Source organism: Chinchilla lanigera, unplaced genomic scaffold, assembly GCF_000276665.1.
Source record: "Chinchilla lanigera isolate Chin_1 unplaced genomic scaffold, ChiLan1.0 scaffold00161, whole genome shotgun sequence".
Lineage (NCBI taxonomy): Eukaryota > Metazoa > Chordata > Mammalia > Rodentia > Chinchillidae > Chinchilla > Chinchilla lanigera.
Genome location: NW_004955562.1, coordinates 1,911,321 through 1,931,323, shown reverse-complemented (window position 1 = coordinate 1,931,323; position 20,003 = coordinate 1,911,321). Strand labels below are relative to the sequence as shown.

Sequence of the window (20,003 nt, the reverse complement as noted above, 5' to 3'; positions counted from 1 at the left end):
GATGCAAATCATTCCCGATCTGGTCTCTCTGTGAGCCGCGGGCCTGGGTGTCAACACGAGGGCATGTGCCCTCGGCTATGAGGCTGGGGTCGGGATACCAGCCCTGTTCCCTCTAAGGGTAAGTAATTCTGGAATCCTCCCTGTCAACAAGCCCCAAACAGGAATTTGGGTCTGGATTTTCATATAAAATTCAGCACAAAAGCAGAGTTAATGACTTGGTTCACCCTGAGTCCTAATTTTGTGGCACTTTACCTTATCTGCCAAATTGCTCTGGAAGTTCCTCTAAGGAAAGCAGCCTTTTTTCCTTGTTTGATGGTCCCAGCCCCAGTTGAGCGCTGGCCTGCGTTTGTGGGCTTTCAATCACAAAAACCTGTGTGTTCATGTAATTAGGATATTCAAATTACGTTGCCCCCTCCCCACCAGGGCCTACCACCTCAGGTTTCCTATTGCTTTTCTATTTCATTTTCTGATGAAAGCTCCTGTGAGGTTGCCATAGCAACCGGCCACCAAGAAGATTAGGTCACTGTGGGTCTATACACTGACTCTCAACACTGAATGTGGCTCTGCAAATGTGGAGGGCTAAACAAAACTACTGGAATTAAGACAAAGAGCTTCTTACTGGAGAGAAGAAGCAGCTGAGCTCCTCAGTACTTCAGCCAAAGCTATACCCCTAACTTAATCTTTGCTCCCATGAACTTCAGGGAGGGTGAAAAAAGGAGAGAATAGGAGTGAGGGAGGATGCCCACTCTTTGAGGTGATTGCCTGGGTTTGGCCATGATCCCAAACCCAAAGTGTGAGCATTTTCTTTCTCATGGGTACCCCTGGTTCCTGCTGAGTTGCCTGGCACATCGTATGTGCTCTTAGTACTTGGACGCCATCTGTGGGAGGATAGTGAGACCCCTTTGGAGCATAAGCAAGTGAAGACTTTCTAATGCAGTGGGTTCTTCAGTGAAATTACTCTAAGGAACAAATTCTGCTCTCTGGTTTAAGGCTCCAGTTTACAGCCTAACTTCCCTGCCTGTGGTAATGATAGCATGACTACATGGAGGTGGACACAGCAGGAATGAATCACTAATGGCCCTGAATGGCTTGGGTTTTCCTCACCAGCAAGATTTTTCCCTCTTCCCCAGCATTCTGCCAGCATTTACAGGCTCCCACTCTTTTACTCTGAGATAGCAGAACTTCTGGTCCCTGGCTGCATTGCCATAGCAACCAGAAGCCAGACCAAGTAGGGAAGTGTGGCAATCATTGGACATCAAAGCTTAGACAACTGGTTCACTAGTTTTGCAGATCCCACTCCATCCTCCAATCTTGTGTCTTAAGGTGAAAGAGGTAGTTAGAGCAGGTTTCTCCCCCATGGGGAACAAGGCGTGTGTTGGAAGTACAGTATATGTCTTTTGTTCCAAAGTTGAGCAGGGACACAAGGCACCAGATGCCTCTATACCCCATCTAGTTTCAAAACTAACACACATGAGCAAACATCTACTCTATATGTGTTTACCATGACCACTAGGTGCTTCTCCTGCACCTAGCATGGTAGGTGTTCTCACTGCATCCTGGAACTTATCCCAAGCCCCCTGACTGCATTGTGGGCATTGCAGTTCACACCTTATACTCTCTCCACGAAGCTTCATCTACTACTTGAACCCCCAGCTTGTCAAGTAATGACACTGAGATATTAATTACAAAAACGTTACAAAATTTACCCTTGAGAGTAGATAGGAGGCCTGCCTTCCTGTCAGTACAGATAAACTCTCCAGGAACTCTTCAAAACCTAGCTGTATGCTTGGTCACTAGATTCCATCCCGTCTTGGTGATTCAGTGCATGACCCCAGCACTGATCCTTGTGTCGTCTTCCTCAGCACCAATTGCCCTTCTGTGCTAGGTGACTCCCATCAGTACACAAGCATTCTACAAACATATCCAATCTTAGAAGAAGAAGGAGGAGGGGCTTGTGAGGGAATGCAATCAAAATCCTACCTTAACTGCACGACCTCTTCTATGTACTATATCATTCACTATTTGCTCTTACAGAAAGTTCATGCAAGATCACTCTCTGTACTTGATGTTCTCATTTTTTCTTTCCATTTTGTCTTTTTTTTTAATTTTAAAGAGTAAAAGAAGGATAACATAATAATAGGAGGGGCTTACCAAATTACAGACAAAGTGGTAGGAAATTATCAATGGTTATTGTTTTACATATTGTTATCTATAAGATAGTTTCTCAGGAAAACAAATAGACAAATGATAGTGAGTTACAGACAAAAGAGGTAGGAGATTATCAATAGTTGTTGTACTATACTTAGGTATCTTCAAAGTGGCTTCTGAAGACTATAAATAGAACTATACATGAGTGACCTACTGAAGAATCATTCAATAATTCTCAGTGGTTGTTGTAGGAAACACATAATAATAAACATGGATCCATTTATGAAATAGGATAGGAACAATACAAACATTAGAGAGTTATGGATAGATTAGTAGGAAAATATCAATGACTGCTGTAATACATGGTGGTATCTTCAAAGTGGTTTCTCAGGAAGACAGAGATACACAAGAAGGATCTAACAAGTAGTTACAGCCTAAGGGCTGTCAAAAATCAAGTGACCTGTCTGGGGCAAAAGCCATTTTTTGTAGCGTTTTCTTTCCAGCCTCCCATCGCATTGGGACCCCACAACCAGTTAGTGTCCTCTCCCCAACTGTCAGCACAGGCAGCAGGAATCCTGCTGCAGACTTCTCCGGAGCTCCACCACAGCCTGTACTGTCAGGGGAAGAATGGCTTCCAATGAGTCTCTGCAGGTATTGTGCAAGGTCCTCCTGGTTTACAGCTTCCTAGCGGCTCTCATGACCCCAGTCCACAGGACCTCTGACTCCGTGGGCTTAGTCTGCATTCTCATGTTCTCTGAGTCCTTGGTCAGCAGCTGCTCCTCCACTGGCTCTGGACCTTTCTGGTTCTCAATGGCAGGAGCAAGAGTGGCCCATTGTATGGCATGTATTCCCAGGGGTTGTTCAAAGTTTGAATGATTCACACACATCCATGGGTGGGCAACTGCAGTCGCTGCATGGTGGGCCAATTGTGTCACTGTTTCTCTGTGTCATGATAGATCTCAAATGAGCGGCGGCGGCTGGCCTAAGGGCCGGCACACGGCAGCGCTCTCAGCCACATGGCTCCCAGTGCGCTGGGGGCCCACCCTCCGGGAGCTATGAGGCAGGAAGCTAGCCAGCCGGAAGACCTGCGCTCCCCACCCGAGCCTCCCCGTGCGCTGGGGGCCCACCCACCAGGAGCTACGAGGCAGGAAGCTCTCCATTTTGTCTTGAAACCACCTTGACCAAGATTCCTTCTCTCCCACTCCAGTAAAACAGAGTCCCCAAATAACCAGCATGCTGATAAACCTAGTAGCTATTTCTCATTTCTCATCTTGCTGGACAAATAAGTAATAATTTTCATGCACTTTTGATCACTTCCTCCTCCATTTAGTATGTTTCTCACATTGTTAATGGGGCATTTCTGTCTCTGATTCTCCATCTGCCTCAGTGATTGCTACTTTTCAGAATTATGACTCATTATTCCTTAGCTCATTGGAATTCTTCAGGGTGTGGATCTGAGACATCTTCTTTTTACCTGTACTCAACTCTCTATGATTTGTACATTAAGTGCTGCCCAAAAGGTCACTGTGGTAAATGCTTATTCCCAGGTTGGTGTTACTAAGAAGGAGTAGAAAATTTAAGGTGTCAGGATCAGTGACAAATCTTCAGGTCATTGGGAATGTTCCCTGAAAGCCATTCATGGGACCCCAGTTTTCTTTCTTTTACTTCACAGCCACGAGGTGATTAGTTTTCCTCCATCACACCCTTAGCATGAAGCACTGACTCACGGTGAGCCAAAAACATCAGGGCTAATCTACCACAGGCCTCATAAACTATGAACCAAAGCAAACCATTTTCTTCATGAAAAGATTTTCCCAGGTGTTTGTTAACGTGATGAAAGTCTGACTAACACAGTTTTGAAGACTCATAAACAGTTACACGTCATTGGTTTCCCTATACATAGAGGAACCTCATATTACTATTTCAAGTCCACTCAGCTTCCTGGACTCAAGGCTCCTTTGGTCAGTTGCCTGCTCAACATCACTACTTGGAAATCTGATATTCATTCTCAATTCAAATTCATTATATACCAAACTGAGCCCCTGATTCCCTTTCCATCAAACTTACATCTCAGCATTTTCCTCATCCAAGAAGGTTGACTTTTCCCTTCCTGTTGCTTGGTTCAACATCTTGGGAGAATTTTCAGATTTCTCTCACTATTCTCTCCATATTTTGATATTTTCCTCTGGGCCTTCCAAAGAGACCCCCAATCCACACAGTTCTCATGCCACTGCACATATAGCACTCTGGTACAGTATGTGAACTCTGTGATTATAGTTTCCTCCTCATTGGAAACTCTGGTATTGCTTTGCCTCTAGACAGTCTCTCATTGACAAGGAAGATTGAGCATTTTATGGAAACACATCGTGTCTCTGTTCAGTATCTTTCTGTGGTTTCCTGTGACCTGCCAAACACTCTAGTGTTCCACTGCTTCCTTAATCTCATCTTGTTGTGTTTCCACTCCTGCACCAGTTTCAGACACAACACCAGTCTTTCTCTTCCTGGAACACAGCTAGATAAGGAGTAAATGGGGGTGGCTGTAGTCCCAGTGGTGAAATATGTGCTCCCTTAAAGCCCACTAACACTCCCTGGAAGCTCCTTACATTTTAGGTCCACAAGAGGTTGATGTGGGAAGGAAAGATTAGACCGGTTGGGACCCTCTGCCTAAGGGCCTAACCTCAAGGGGCCAGGACAGCCATGTGACGGAGGCTCCTTCTCTGAACAGTTACTTGGATCCGCAACCTTAATTGGGTCGTGCCAATTTCCTTCCAACAAACAAACCTCCGTGTGAGTTACAGGTTCGCATACAGGTGCTGGCATTGTTCGTTCCCATACCCTTCACACAGTTGTTTGAATTGCTACCTGTGTATATGTGGGTGGACATATTTCCTCCAAAGACCTTACATCAGCCTGTAGGAGCCCATCTTCTTCCAGCATCCTTACAGGTTGCATTAGGTGGCAGGATTTAGGCACATATGAGGACTTATATGCACATACATGTGAACACAAACACATACACTGCTGACCCATACTAGCATATTTGTGCAGTTTTTACACTACTGTTTAGATTTCTGTGACCATAAGGGAGTGGTAAGGCCTGTGGTGATCTTTAAGAGTGTACCAATGTAAACGCTTAAAATTATTTGACACAGATCTGGGCATGGCAGAGCACATCCATGATCTTAGTACTCAAGGGGCAGAGGCAGGAGCATCACCATGAATTTGAGGTCAACCTGGATATAGTGAGTTCGGGGCCAGCCTGAACTACATAGTGAGGCCCTATCTCATCAAAATGTGAAAAGAAAAGGAAAAACAAAAAAATTATTCTATAGAGCAAAACCAAAATTCATCTTCAAGATGAGTTTGGCCACAAGGCTGTGAATTTTCTGTTTAATTAGGGCAGGGATAAAAGCTGCACAAAGTTTCTTTTAAATCAGAGATTGCTGCCTTGTCACCTAACTTGTCTTGTTATTAACTCCAGTTTTCCCACTGTATTCAAGACATGGATATCAATCTCTCTTCCTCATCCCTTTTATACAGTTGTCACTCACCAAGAGACCTAGAATACAAGTACCTTAACAGTTACATAGATGGACCAATAGGATTGGTAAGATGGACTTGGAGTTTCAGTCCTAAATCTGTCACTTCCATACCCATTGACCTCAGGAATTTTTTATTCCCCAGAATCTTTATTCCCCCATTTCAAAAATAAGATGCTTAAATTGTGGAGAATGCGTGCTGGGCTGTATGAGGTCAAATGTCTCATGTAGGTCTAACATTTTCTGAGCCTGTAAAGTATTCACTGATAAGAAAACCCTTAGAGGCCTGGAGAGATGGGAATTAGAGCTGCTGGGTGATATTAGTGAGAACACTAGTTCCCATTTGGCCCAATGACAGCAAGTAACCTAAGGTTGTGGTCGTTGGAGTAGGAACAAGTTGGGACTTCGTATATGTAAGCAGAGAAATTTATCCAAGCAAGAGATAGCATCAGAAGCAGGGCAAACAGCCTTCAGGTGGAAGAAGACTCCAAGAGGTGCCTCTGGTCAGTGAGGCCAATTTATGGCTCACCCACACCAGTGTACAAGTTCCAGGCAGTTTTTTTTTTTTTTTTGGTACTAAGAATCGAACTCACAACCTTGCACTTGCCAGGCAGGTGCTATGTCCCTGAACTATATCCCTGGCCCTAGTTTGTTGAACTTGTAACTCTCCACTCAGTCAGTACATGGAGTGCTTCCTTCTCTCCGCAGGAGCTCAGTATCTAGGAGAGGTGAGAGATGAGACAGAGTCCAGTTTGTAAGGGCTAAAATCCCAAAGGGAGAAAACTGGCTGGGGTGGGCAGGGAAGGATCAACTTTTAACAAATCTTTCAAGCTCCTCCCATGTAATTTAGCTGCTAAAAGTTTTTAACTATCACACATGCAATTTTTTTGATTTGCATTTTTCTGGATAATCATTTCTGTAATTCATAGTTTTGAATGCTTTTCTGAAACATTGCCTCCATCCTCTTAAGTCCTGCTCTGTCACGGTATTAACAAAAAAGCCAACAAAACATACCTGCTTATTCCAATTCAAAAAGTCGTATTGATGAATGGGAGCAATCACAGTTTCAGTGACTCAGAAATTAGAATCTTGAGAATCTTACCAAAATATCAGATGAACCCCTCTCATGGTCATAGCTTAGGAAAATGCTGTCTGACCCTGAGTCCTAGACACTATCCAGAGAAAGCTTGTAACCTTAAACTATTGGTCCAACCTGACTTTGATCCTTGGTGAATAAACTGCTGCCCGTGTGTAAACACCAGGGCAGGATCTGCACCTTCTCACACTGCATGGGTCCTTGACATTCATTCATTGCTTTGTGCACTCAACATCGATAATTGTGGAAAATCTTCAACACGGCAGGCATTGCATAAGAAACTGAGAGTGAGCGGATTAGCACACCCACACATGGCCTTGCCCTTTCAGTGGTCTGATGAGGTATGCATAAGGCTGATAGTTAATACCGAGCTCTGACAGTAAAATAGGGGAAGTGGGATGCTGACCTAGGGCCATCGATCTCCTCAGGGGTACAATGACAGAATATACCACAGACTATATATATCAATTTTGGCTAATTGAGTCTGCATATCTATATGAAACAATAGAGCCTCCAGACCCCTAATGTGTCATAGCTCTCTCTAAACAATTGCCAAGTTAGAACTATGATTGTGTTTTCTATTCATTGGTTCTTCAGGGAATTTTATAGTTCATTTTGGATCTCTGAGTTGTCTGTTCAGAGGCTACTGGTATATGTGCTGCCAAAGTGAACACTGATCAGACACTATTGGAAATAACCATCCTTCACTTTCTATTTCTCTCCACCACGGATCACTATTGTATCAGTACCTTTCAATAGAAATGTGTGGTTTTCAAAAACATTTTGAGTGGTGAGGGGTAAAAAAGCATCAGAGCTATCCTTTGGAAAAATGTTCTCCAATGCTTATGAAAATATCATTAGGCAAGGACATTTGTGATACTCAGGTCCTGACATCAGACTGCTTTGTGATACAGTGATTCTAGTCTACTTCCAATCTTCATTCAATATCTGAAACTTTGTGCCCAGTCCAGCTACGCCCACTGATCAGCTACTGCTTCAAAGTCTTCCAGACAGAGTCCTAGTAATCTTTCCTCCTTTATCAGCCAAGTACCTTGGATTTGCAATTCTAGGACTTAGCCTGCCTCCATTTCCTGATTGGCATGCTTTGAAATTAATAGGCCAGTGCCAGGTTCTAGCCTCCATCACTGACCTGCAATTCCCTCAAGAATCAGAAAGCAGGGAGCAGTCTGAGTTCAGTCCTCATCAGCTCAGTGCTTATGAGGATTCCACAAACCAGGTACCTTACAGATCCTGGCTTTCTGTTTTGTAAACTGCTTTGAGATTCAAACTCCATCCCTGCTCTGCTTTGGTTTACTTATCCTGCATGTAGTCTGCTGGATACAAAGTCTGCCTCTCTTCAAAGGTCTGTCCTGAAATCCTTGCCCCAGAGCCTTATCCATTCCTGTTGCAAAGCAAGTGTTTATTTTGTGTGTTTTTCCTGTGTTGTGAAATAATTTTCCATTCGATCACTATTTTGATTTCTAGGTATGCCCATTGTACATTTCCTTTTTGAATTAAATATCTTAACCATCACTTAATATTCTCTGTTCTCAAGTCCATTTCTTTGTAGTATCTTCTCAAATAACCTTACCATAATCTTCTGCAACATTATCATCAATGATTATTATAGTAAGTGTGTGTATGCGTGTGAGGGCTTCTTAATGTACTCTCTTATGTTCTGCTATTATTATTATATGTGCTGTCAAAGAAAGTACTTAGGTTCTGCTATTACATCTGCCTCAACAGGAAGCATGCATTCTCTTTCTCCTGTTTGCTATAACGCCACCATTGTGTGTATACCTCCAATATTCCTTCTTTTGTTCACCTCAAGCATAGAGAAAAGTGAGGCATTACTCTAAAAAACATATTAATAATGATAGAAGATAATGTTGCTATTTACATCTCACATTTACTTTCATTTTCTTGTATTTCTTATACCAGTTTTTATTTATAAGAAACTATTTTAAAAATATTTAAATTTTAATATAACAAGAATTTCTACAAGGAGACAGCCAAAAAACGCATAATAGTCTATTATATTTCTTTTTATTGGTCTTCCAATATCCTCCTCATATAAATAAAAAGTTTTATGTACATCATTTTGGCATTGCTCTAATTGCTCTATAAAATTGTATCATTACTTACATCTTCATGTGTCTCCTTTCTTTGAAGCTAGTATGTCATGAAATGAATCTCAGGAAGTAAACTCTTCAATGTGAAATGTTTTCATTCTCATATTTTAAGCATAGTGATAACTCTTTATATCATTCAAACATAAATAGGTAGAAATGATTGTACACTTATGTAATCACTTGCATTGAAATATATATTATTGTTTAAAATTGAAGAAATAATTTCCAACTATATTGAATTTCAGTAATATAGCATAAATATTCACACTCCACATAATTACATTTCACTACATTTAATATAAAACAAAATGAAATGTGTTATCACTCAGAAAAGTCAACTGCATTGTAGTATGCCCATTTTCACACTATTACCTACAGACCATAATATTGGCAGGTTTCTGTAGTTACTTTATCTCTTATATATGTTTGTATCTATGTCTATCCATTATTATGCTAAAGTTCACATTACTCTTGGGCTGTATTTTAAAGTAAGGTACACCAACATTATGTTTGAACCTTCAATAATTAAGCATGCAAATTGCTTAGTGGACATTTATGTAGAGAAAGTGCACAAATCCCAATCATACTAATTTTGCTATTTGTAGTACTTTTAAATATTGTCATGAAATAAACTCTGTCTTTTTTTCCACATCGTTTTTGAGATTCATAGACTCTCAAAAGATTCACACACTCTCATACTGTGTGTATGGGTATAGTTTTTGCTTTTATTACTGGGTTGTTTTACATTGTATGGTTGTACCAGTGTTGTGTCCTCCATGTTCAAATGTAAAATGAAAAAAAAAATTACATGAGTCAATGCAACACATTGTGTCTCAGAAAATAAATTCATAAAAATACATAAAGAAAGAGGTATATCTGGTAAGAGAATAATGTACTCTAGTAATACTGGAATACATTACAACCAAGTATTATCTACAATTATTTGTAAATGATGGCATTTTTGTATCATACATAATCGGATCTTTAAACGCACCTACTGGGGCTGGGGATTTAGTTCAGTGGCACAGGGACTGCCTGGCAAGCACAAGGTCGTGAGTTTGATTCCCAGTACCAGAAAAAAAAAACCCCAAAAAACCAAAAAAAACAAACAAACAAACAAACAAAACAAAACAAAGCAAATAAACACACCTACTGATGAAGTTACTCTTTGTAGTAGTTTGGTCTGTAAAGAATGTCTTTACAAAAATTCTACCAAATAATGTCATTTCTAGAGTATAGATCTTACATGTTCTCCAAAGGCCCATGTCTGAAGACCTTGTATCCATTCTGTGGAGATACTTGGATGTGGCAGACATTTTATAGTGTGGGATTTAGTATGAGAAAGATCAATCATTGGGAGCTTTTCACTGAAGAGGACAGGAGGATCCCAGTCTCTCCCTTTTCTTCTCGTATGTTTTCTCTTTGCCACAAGGTAAGCATGGTTCTGAATCACAGGCTCTTGCGATAATGTACTGCCTTGCCCCAAGCCCTAAATCAACCATGGACTAAAACCACGGTGAGCCAAAATGAAGCTTTCCTTTTTTAAAAGTTGATTATTTCATGGATTTTATTAGTAAATCTAAGCTGACTATCATAGCCACTGAATTAAAAATGAAGAGAATAGAGTCAGTGAGTTGTTAATAAAATATTGGAGTATGATTCTTGTCTTAGTCACTTTTTTGTCACTGAGACACAATACCTAACATCTTCAAATTACTGGAGGAGAGTTTTATTTTGGCTTACAGATTGTAGAGTTTTTAGTTCATAATCTGCTAGCTCCTAGGCAGGACAGCATGGTAGAAGAGCAAAGCAGAGGGGAAGCTGCTTATCATGTGGCACCCAGGAAGCAGAGAAAAAAGGACCCTAGAAGGGAGATGTACCCTTCCTATTCACATACCCTGTAACACATCTCATCAGTCTGTACCTCCTAACAGCAAGTCACCTATAATGTCACTAATCTAATAACCTCCAAAAGCCCCACCTATGAGTGAATCAGGATTTGGGGGAACATTTATATATGAACCATAACACCTTGCAACATTCTTTGTCAAGATATATGTCAAAAAGTCTTATGCTTATTACTCTGAGGGATAGGTCAACTGTTTTGTGTAGTGTTATCCAAAATAATTTTTAAAGAAAGGACAAATTTCTTGATATTTATCTATCACAAAGCTCACAAAGCTGTATTATGCAATATAGTGCATTATTGCCAAAAGAAGGATCTACATATGAAGGAAATAGAATTGTTTAAAAATCAATTTATATGTTTATGGTGTGACAACTAAACTGAGTTTGCAATTTGATTGATTAGTAAAGCGCATTTCTGGGTGTGTCTGGTGGGTCGTGGAGGGTTGGCTTTGGGTTCCCTGACCCCTTTTACTCTGGCATGGTTCTTCTGCTCTTTTTCCTGGGCACAATAAAATGAGCAGCTTTGCTCCATCACACACTTCCATAAAGATATTTTTGCCTTGGAGAGAGTCCAGCATGAAATGACTTCCTGAAAGCATGAGTCAAAATAAATTTCTGCTCCTTTATGTGGTGGGTGTCAGATTTTTTCCCAGCAATTGGAAAACTGACTAATACATATGGTCAACTGACTTAAAACTTTTAAAGTTGTGGTAAAAACATACATAAACTTTACCATATTAACCATTTGTATGTGTACAGTTCAGAGGTACCTAATGCATTTATATTGTTGTGCAACCATCACCATCATCCATCTACACAACTCTTTTTATCTTGCAAAACTCCATACCATGAAACAATAATTGCACTCCCATCTCTACTGAGCCCTTGCGAACTCTTTTCCATTATATATGACAATGAATTTAACTGTTCTTATATAGGTGGAATCATACAACATTTGTCCTTTTGTGACACACTTATTTCACATAGCATAATGTTCTCAAAATTTTCTTCCTTTTTAAGGCTGAATAATATTTCATCATATTAATATACGACATTGGGGGGCTGGGGATTTAGCTCAGTGGCACAGCACCTGCCTGGCAAGCGCAAGCTCATGAGTTCAATTCCTGGTACTGGAAGAAAAACAAAACAAACACACAAACAAACAAAAATATACCACATTGGGGCTGGGGATTTAGCTCAGCGGCAAAGCGCCTGCCTGGCAAGCGCAAGGTCGTGAGTTCGGTTCCCAGTACTGGAGAAAAACCAAAAAAAAAAAAAAAAAAAAACAAAAATATACCACATTGGATTTGCCTATTCATCCATTAATAGATGGTTCAATCAATTGATCTTTTTGGGTTGTTACAGCTTGTATCTAGATGTTCCTCAAAGTCCCCGGCATTCATAGGTGGGGCTTTTCAGAGATGGCAGGATTTAGAGTATATGAATGTGGATTATGGGTGTGTGATAACTGCATCAGTCTATTGATTGGATTAGCCTAGTTCTGGGTGTGGCTGAATGGATTTGCTGCTGACAGAAGACCCACCCTGGCTGTGAGTGACACCAATCATTAGGTTTATAGCCTATACAAAGCAAAAAAATAAACATAAGGAAGGCTACTGCTTTCTGCCTGCCCTGCCATGGACTATTTTTCCTATGCCATGACCATCTGCTATGCTGTTCCACCTTGGAGCCAGCCGACAATGGACAGAAATCTCCACAAAGTGTGAGCCAAAATAAGCTTTTCCTCTTAACTGGTGGATATTTTGTCTTAGCAATGAGAAAATTACTAAGACATGGACTATTGTAAATAATACATGGGTTATGAACAAGGGTATTATCTGGTATGTACAAAATCTTAGTTTTTGCTTTCAGTTCTTTTGAGTACAAAATAAAATGTGGTATTGTTAGATCAGATGGTGGTTTTATTTTTAATTTTTTTGTAAACTACTATACTGTTTTCTCATAATGATTGCACATATTTACATCACCTCCAGTAGTGCATAGTATTACAACTTCTCTACATCCTTACCAGAGCATGAGTCTTCATAAGACGTCTTTTAGGATTTTTATTAAACTTAAGGGCCTCAACTGGTTAGCTTCCTCATATGCAAAGCAGAAATAACAGGATTCCCCCTGACTCGTCCCCATATTGTTAAGCATTCTCCTCACCCACACCCAACCCCTAGACTCCTAATGAAGAAGACCTCCATCCTCCTACATTGAAAGAGGATATATGCCATTTCATAAGGACCTATCTTCCTACCCTACTCCTCATATTTCTTCTATATACCTCATATTTCTTCAGGCAAGTTCTGAGAACACCATGTCACACACTGTTCAATTGCAGATCTATGGTGCAATGCAATGATTGACAGGGAAATTTTTAAAAGCACTAGGTCTCTCTATTGGGTATATTACTAAAGATACGATACTCACCCATCATGTCCTGCCTGCAGGTAGGCCCCACCCTTCCACATGGCCATGCCCCTGTGACCTCTTCCTTCCCTACAGCCGCCTTTGAGAACATGCTGATCACTGTGTGTGACTAGGCCGCAGGTAGCATAGAACACAGCTGCCTGGCAGTGAATGAGTGCAAAATCACAAAGCACAGACATAAATGTTGCCAGGTGTGCCCCTTCAAGAAGTGTCTAAAAGCGGGCATCCTGAAGAAAGGGGTGCCTCTTAAGAGAATGCAGAGGTGGGCAGAAGTACAAGCACAGAGTAGGTACAGAAAACAGTTGGTTCAGCCAGCCAAAAAGCCATATAATAAGATTATCTCACATTTGTTGGGGGCTGATCCGGAAAAGACCTAAGCCATTCCCAGCACTACTGTTCCAGTCAGTGACATCAAAGCCCCCACTAAACTGTGTGACTTGGCCAACCAAAAGATGGTGTATATCATCGGATGGGAAAGCATATTTCAGGCTTCTCCATGCTGTCTCTGGTTGAGCGTATGAGCCTGTTGCAGCACACTTGGATGGAAATCTTGATTCTTGGTGTTGTATACTGAAGTCTTACATTTGAAGATGAATTTTCTATGCAGAAAATTTTATAATGATTGAAGACCAGTCCAAATTAGCAAGCCTTCTTCACCTAAATAATGCTACCCTGCAGCTGGTAAAGACATTTAAGAACATGAAGCTTGGAAAGGAAGAGTTTATCATATTGAAGTGATAGTTCTCACTAATTCAGACTCTATGTGCATAGAGGACATGGAAACCATGTAGAAGCTGCAGGATGTTGCATGAGGATCTGCAGGATTATGAAGCAGGTGGGTACATGAAAGACCTTTGTGGAGCTGGCAGGATGCTCAGAAAGCTTATGAGAGTTTAACTTACTCAAAAAATAGTTGAACAGAAAGTGCATATCATAACTGATGTAACTTATGTTGTGTGCCAATCTGGTCCAAACATCAATTTTGTAACATAGACTCCAGGTTAGCTACATTACCAGGGACTAGATTATACCTACCATGGCTCCGGATGATCACTGATGTCCACACTGCATAAGGGACACAAAGCTGTAGAATAATCATGCATAAACCTCTGTACCTGGGAGGGGCAGTCACCATGTCTTCTAGCTGCCTTTGTGGTTAGGAGGGAGACACTGCTTGTCCACAGAGTTTCTACCTTGTTTCAGAAGGAGCTGTGAGACAGTAGTCATTTAAGATGCAATAAGCCAAATGTCAGAAACTTTTTTAAAAATCATGAAAGAGAGCAGATGCCTGACCAAATTCTAATACAAAATCCATATGAGTTTATTCATTTGGGAATGTTTGTTTAAATTAATCAATATTGACTTAAAGAGCTTAGCTAATGTTTATGCTTTTCAACCACAATTGTCACAGCATGAAAGTTAGGGTCCAGAGGTACAATCTAATGAAGAAATCACTTAGACAACCCCAAAATCTATAGTCATCAAATAACCAATAAGCAGGAAACTTAATCAAATGCTACACTAGTTGGCCAGTGTTAGTAACTGCACCCTGTACTGTGTGAATAGCCTTCATTTTATGTACAGGATGTAATTAAAATTGTAATCCTAACAAAAAAAATGCAGTTCTACATTTCCTATGCTTTTCTGAAGTTTATGTTGCAAAGATTGTTGTCTTGTTCTTGTGGTGTTTGGATTCTTGTAGTGTTTGCTTTTATTCACAGGGTAGAATTAGAGACAGTACTGGATGTGCAATTCCTCAGGAGGCTATAGCTTTATATTCAATTAATTACTAATAATAAGGTTCTTCCTAATAATTAAGATATTGAAACTCCAAACAAGTATTCATTATGAACAGATAAACATCAAAATCATAGTAACATTTTCAAAATAAGGAGTAATTTCCCTAATGTTTTATTACAGAATAACAATGTATAGCTTAGAAATAAAACTTTGAATATCTCAAGAACACAGATAAGTCTAGTTTTTAAATGCTGTATATATGGCTTTCATTCAATTATCTCTCAGATGTTATTATTAACTTGCTCTGTATTGTTGTAAAACTTGTGGTATAGACTCTGTTTCCAAAACTATTGCTACTTTTTGTGCTTTAAATAAAATAACTTGGGCTGGAGTTTCATCAACGTAGTGCTAGAAATACTGTGTATCTATCATTATCTATATGGGACTATATTGTAGATTGTGGTTTCTCAATGGAGAAGTGATGATAGTGTGACTCTAGATAAATCATCACTAGCAACTCATTCAATGGTAAATAACTTGAAATTTATTGCTGGGAGTGAAGTTCAGACATTAGCAAATTCCTTTAAAAATAACAATATAAAATACAATTCCTGTGGGGGAAAAGGTGCTGATTCTATAAGATTATTTATATATGTAGGTGGTTATAAAAGGTTATTTTCAAGAAAGTTCATACACGGTTAAAATAGCTATTATTCAGTTCCATAATATATAAAGTATCTACAATATGTACATCGTCATCACTGTATCACATTCAAGTACACAGTACTTTAAGAAGTAAGACTGAAACAACTGAAAACAAGAGCTAGAAATCTGTTAAAAGAATGAGCTACAATTTTTAGTATTCAGTTAAAGAGACACTTGGTATTACAAAAGAATAAGTGTTTCACAAACAAAAAAAACTTAAAATATAGCTCTAACAGAGCTGCACATGCTTCAAGGTAAATAATTGTTATGATTTTTGTCTAGATGTCCCCCAAAATCCTCATGGGGTCATAGGATTTTTTCAGAGATGACTGAATCTAAAGCCTGCGGTAGATTTGTGGTGCAATGTTGGGATTAATGTTGCTGGGATTAAGGGTGTGAGTGCTACACCCACCGTAAGGCAGGTATCTGTGTACAATTTAAGGGGCAGAAAGTCTTGTCTCTTGCTTGTTGCTTTTGCTGTTTTCTGCTGCCATGAACTGTTACTCCTCTGCCACGTGCCACTCTGCCTTGGAGCCACGTGATTATGGAGTGAAATCTCTATAAACTGTGAGTTAAATAAATCTTTTTTCCCTTAATTTGTGGGGGTGAGTATTTTGTGTCAGCCATGAGAAAAAGTAACTAAGTCAGAATTTGGTACCAGAGAAGTAGGGTCATTTCTGTTACTATATTTGACCATGTGGTTCTGGAACCTTTGGGAATGGCTTATGGGAAGAGTATGCAAAGGTTCAGAGATGCCAACTGAAAAAGTAGAGCTAGAACACTTTAGGCTGTACTGTATTGGAAATTTTAATTAGAGCTCAGAAGACTAAAATTCTGATAGAAATCCTGCTGGTAAACACCAGGCTCAGAGAGTTTTTGCTGGGAAAAGAGACTGCATTGGTTGCTGCACTCCACATGATGTGTGTTATGGCTTGGCACAAAGTTTGTCTGCATTCTGCTCATGTTCAGAGATTTGCCTGAGACTGAGGTTAAATGTGATGGACTAATTAATCTTATAGAAGAAATTTCAAGGCAATCGAATGTTGAGGCAGTGGCATAGTTACAGTTAGGTGATTTCAGCCAGATCTATTTTGAGAATCAAGAGCAAAGAGCCCAGGAGAATGATTTAAAACACTGTGAGTTAGACCAGAAGGGAAGTTCCAGTAAAATTGTAGACTGAAGGGACAGACCAGAGGAGATGTTATTGCTGAGAAGGAACAGGAAAATAGGAAAGATGTCCTGAGGGCATCACAAGAAGCAGCAGAACCCTACTCTTTGCAGGCTCAAAGTTGCAAAAGTTAAAGACAACCTTGAGAAGAAAGCCCCAGCACACCATGTTCCAGAATGGGGGTAGCATAGAGAACTTGTGCCTCACAAATGGATTCAGAGTGCTCAGCAATCCAGGCACAAGACCTCTACAGCCAAGAGGGAGGGAAGCCTGGTTGTTGCTCCAGATGACAGCAGACCTTGTCATCATCCACATGGCACTGATTTTTCTGATTTTACATGCAGGATGGAAGAGTTGTGGGGTCAGGGAACTTTCCAACTAGATTTCAAAGAAAGCCTGGGAGGATAGGCAGTGTGCCCCTGAGAGGACAGTATGTGAAACTGTGAGTGTAACACAAAAGGTGCAGTACAGACCCAAGAAGTTTGGAGAAGCCAGGAATGTAGGTTGTCTGAGGAAATCTGCAAGGAGGCAGTAGAGCCAATTCAAGAAAAAAATCCATGGGATCTACAACCACTGGAATTGCCTTAGGGGCAGAGCCACCTAAATACTTTGGAGTTCACATCTTGCTATAGATTGCCTCTAATGTTGCACATAGAACTACAGGTCAAAATATTTACCATACTAAATTTGGGATGTGCTTTCATTCCATTCTTTTGTACCCCCCTGTTTGTAACTTTTGGAATGGAAATAGTTATTTTGTGCCACTGAATGATTGGTGTGTTTAACTTTCTTTTCATTTCTACAGTGGCTCACAGCTAAGAGTTTTTGTTAAATTTCAGAGGAGATTTTTGATTTGGATTTTTCAACAATGTTGTGACTGCTAGGACTTTGGCAAGTCCTGGAGATGGGTTAAATGCCTTTTGCATAAATAGATGCACATGAGACTTTGGGGAGCAAGAAGCTGTATGTTATGGTTTGGGTCTGGATGTTCCACCAAAGCCTCATGAGGTCATAAGGTTTTATTTGGTAGTGGTTGAATTTAAACATGTGATTGATTGGTGGTTCAGTGCTGAGATTAAGGGTTCTTGGATTAAGGGTATGTGCTACTCCCATCCTAGGGTGGGTAGCCTGCATACAATAAAGGAGACAGAAAGAATTTTGTCTCTTGCGTGTTGCTTTTCCTGCTTTCTGTCACCATGAACTGTTGCCCCTCTACCATATTCCACCTTGCCTTAGAGCCAGTTGATTATGGATTTAATCCTCTACAAACTGTGAACTAAATAAACCTTTCCTAATTTAAACTGTGGTGGTTGGTATTTTGTCTCAGCCTTGAGAAAAGTAACTAAGAAAACATTCACCTTAATCCTGCCTTTTGGAAGTGTTTCAAGTTTCAATTTGAAGCTATTTATTTATTGTGAAGTTTTGGAAATTTGTAAATGTATGTTTTAGCCATTTGATTGCTTTTTATTTTGATCCTTTTTAGTTTGTTCTTATTCAAAGGAATATGCTTTTGTGACCCCTTGTACATTCGTGTTTCAACCAGATCAGATTATTTTATTTATTCCACTATTTTGAATTTAAATGACATAAAAGGTAAACATTTTGAAACTGTTATTTTTACAGAACAGGAAATGGGTTTGGGTGATTGTATTCTAATTATTTGAGCTTCTCTGTTTACCTGCCAAGGATAGCATTTTTTGGCAGTCTAATGTACAAAAATTGTAAAAGGACAAAAAATGTCAACCACTTATGATAATTCAGGAGTTGCATAATAGCCAGCAGTTAAAATAATAATGATAAAACAATGTCTATACCTGTAGATGGCTTCACATCTGCAAAGTAATCAATTGTGCATTTTTAAATTTGTACAGTATTATGAGTGCAAGCAAATATCTTCTTGTGTAAATCTATTTTTTGTATTGTCTGTATTGTGAAATGCAAAAGGAGATATGATTTTGTTTTTTTGGTTTTTCTCCAGTACCAGGAATCAAACTCACGACCTTGTGCTTGCCAGGAAGGCACTATGCCGCTGAGCTAAATCCCGAGCTCCTAGGGAGACATGATTCTGTAACCAATCGGTTCAGATGTGTAACTCAAACTATTATTTTTTATTTTAAAGTGAAAAAAACAATAAAAACAATGATACAGAATTTCAAAGCAAGATAATAGGAAATTAACAATGGTTAATATATTGTGTATTGTTACCTTTAAAGTAGTTGTTCAAATTACAAGATATAGGTGTGTAAGATTGATCAAACAATATCATCACAAACCATTCCATTCAATGATCTAAAAGAAATTAGTAGTATAAATATCTTAGCTATCTTGTGTGTATATATACATATATTTTTTTCTTTTTCTTTCCTTCTTTTCTCCTTTCCCCCATTCCAGTTCTTTACTATTTTTTTTTCACAATATCTATAGTAGACTTTTTTTTCACAATATCTATAGTAGATTTTGGGTCTTATTTGCTCTACCAGTTTCTTACACTAGGGATATAAGCAGATGTTTACACATGTGAGTCTGATGTATTTCACTTATGAGTATGGTCTCTAGTTGCATTTATTACCCCAAAAAGCCACAAGTTTATCCTTCTTTATAGTTGAGTAGTTCTCCATTGTATAAAAATACCACATATTTTTATTCATTCCTTGGTTCATGACCATTTGGGTTATTTCCAAGATTTAGCTATTGTGAATTGTGATGCTATAAACATGGGAGCACATATATCACTATGGTACTATGATTTTAATTTTTCTGGGAAAATATCCAGTGGAGGAATAGCTGGGTCAAATTGGACCTCAAATCCTAATATTTTGAGGACACTTGACAGTGATTTCCACAGTGATTGTACCAGTCTGCACTCCCACCAACAGTGGAAAAGTGTTCATTTTCTTGGCTGCATTCTTTGTAGGGTGAGTTGGAATCTCAGTGTTGCTTTAACTTGCTTTTCTCAAATGACCAATGATGTTGAACATTTTCATATATTTATTTGCCATTTGTATTTCTTCATCTGAGTAGTGTGTATTCATATCAGATGTCCATTTTTTGATTAGGTCTTTGAGTTTGGGAGGACTGATTTTTAAAAATTCTTTATGTGTTCTAGAGAGAAGTCATTTGTCTGAGAGACA

At 39.4% G+C, this 20,003-nt stretch overlaps 1 pseudogene; it reads left to right on the top strand.

The window, feature by feature from the left end:
- Positions 1 to 14,156, top strand: part of LOC102030249 — a 59,901-nt pseudogene extending 45,745 nt beyond the window's left edge.
- Positions 14,157 to 20,003: the final 5,847 nt, after the last annotated feature.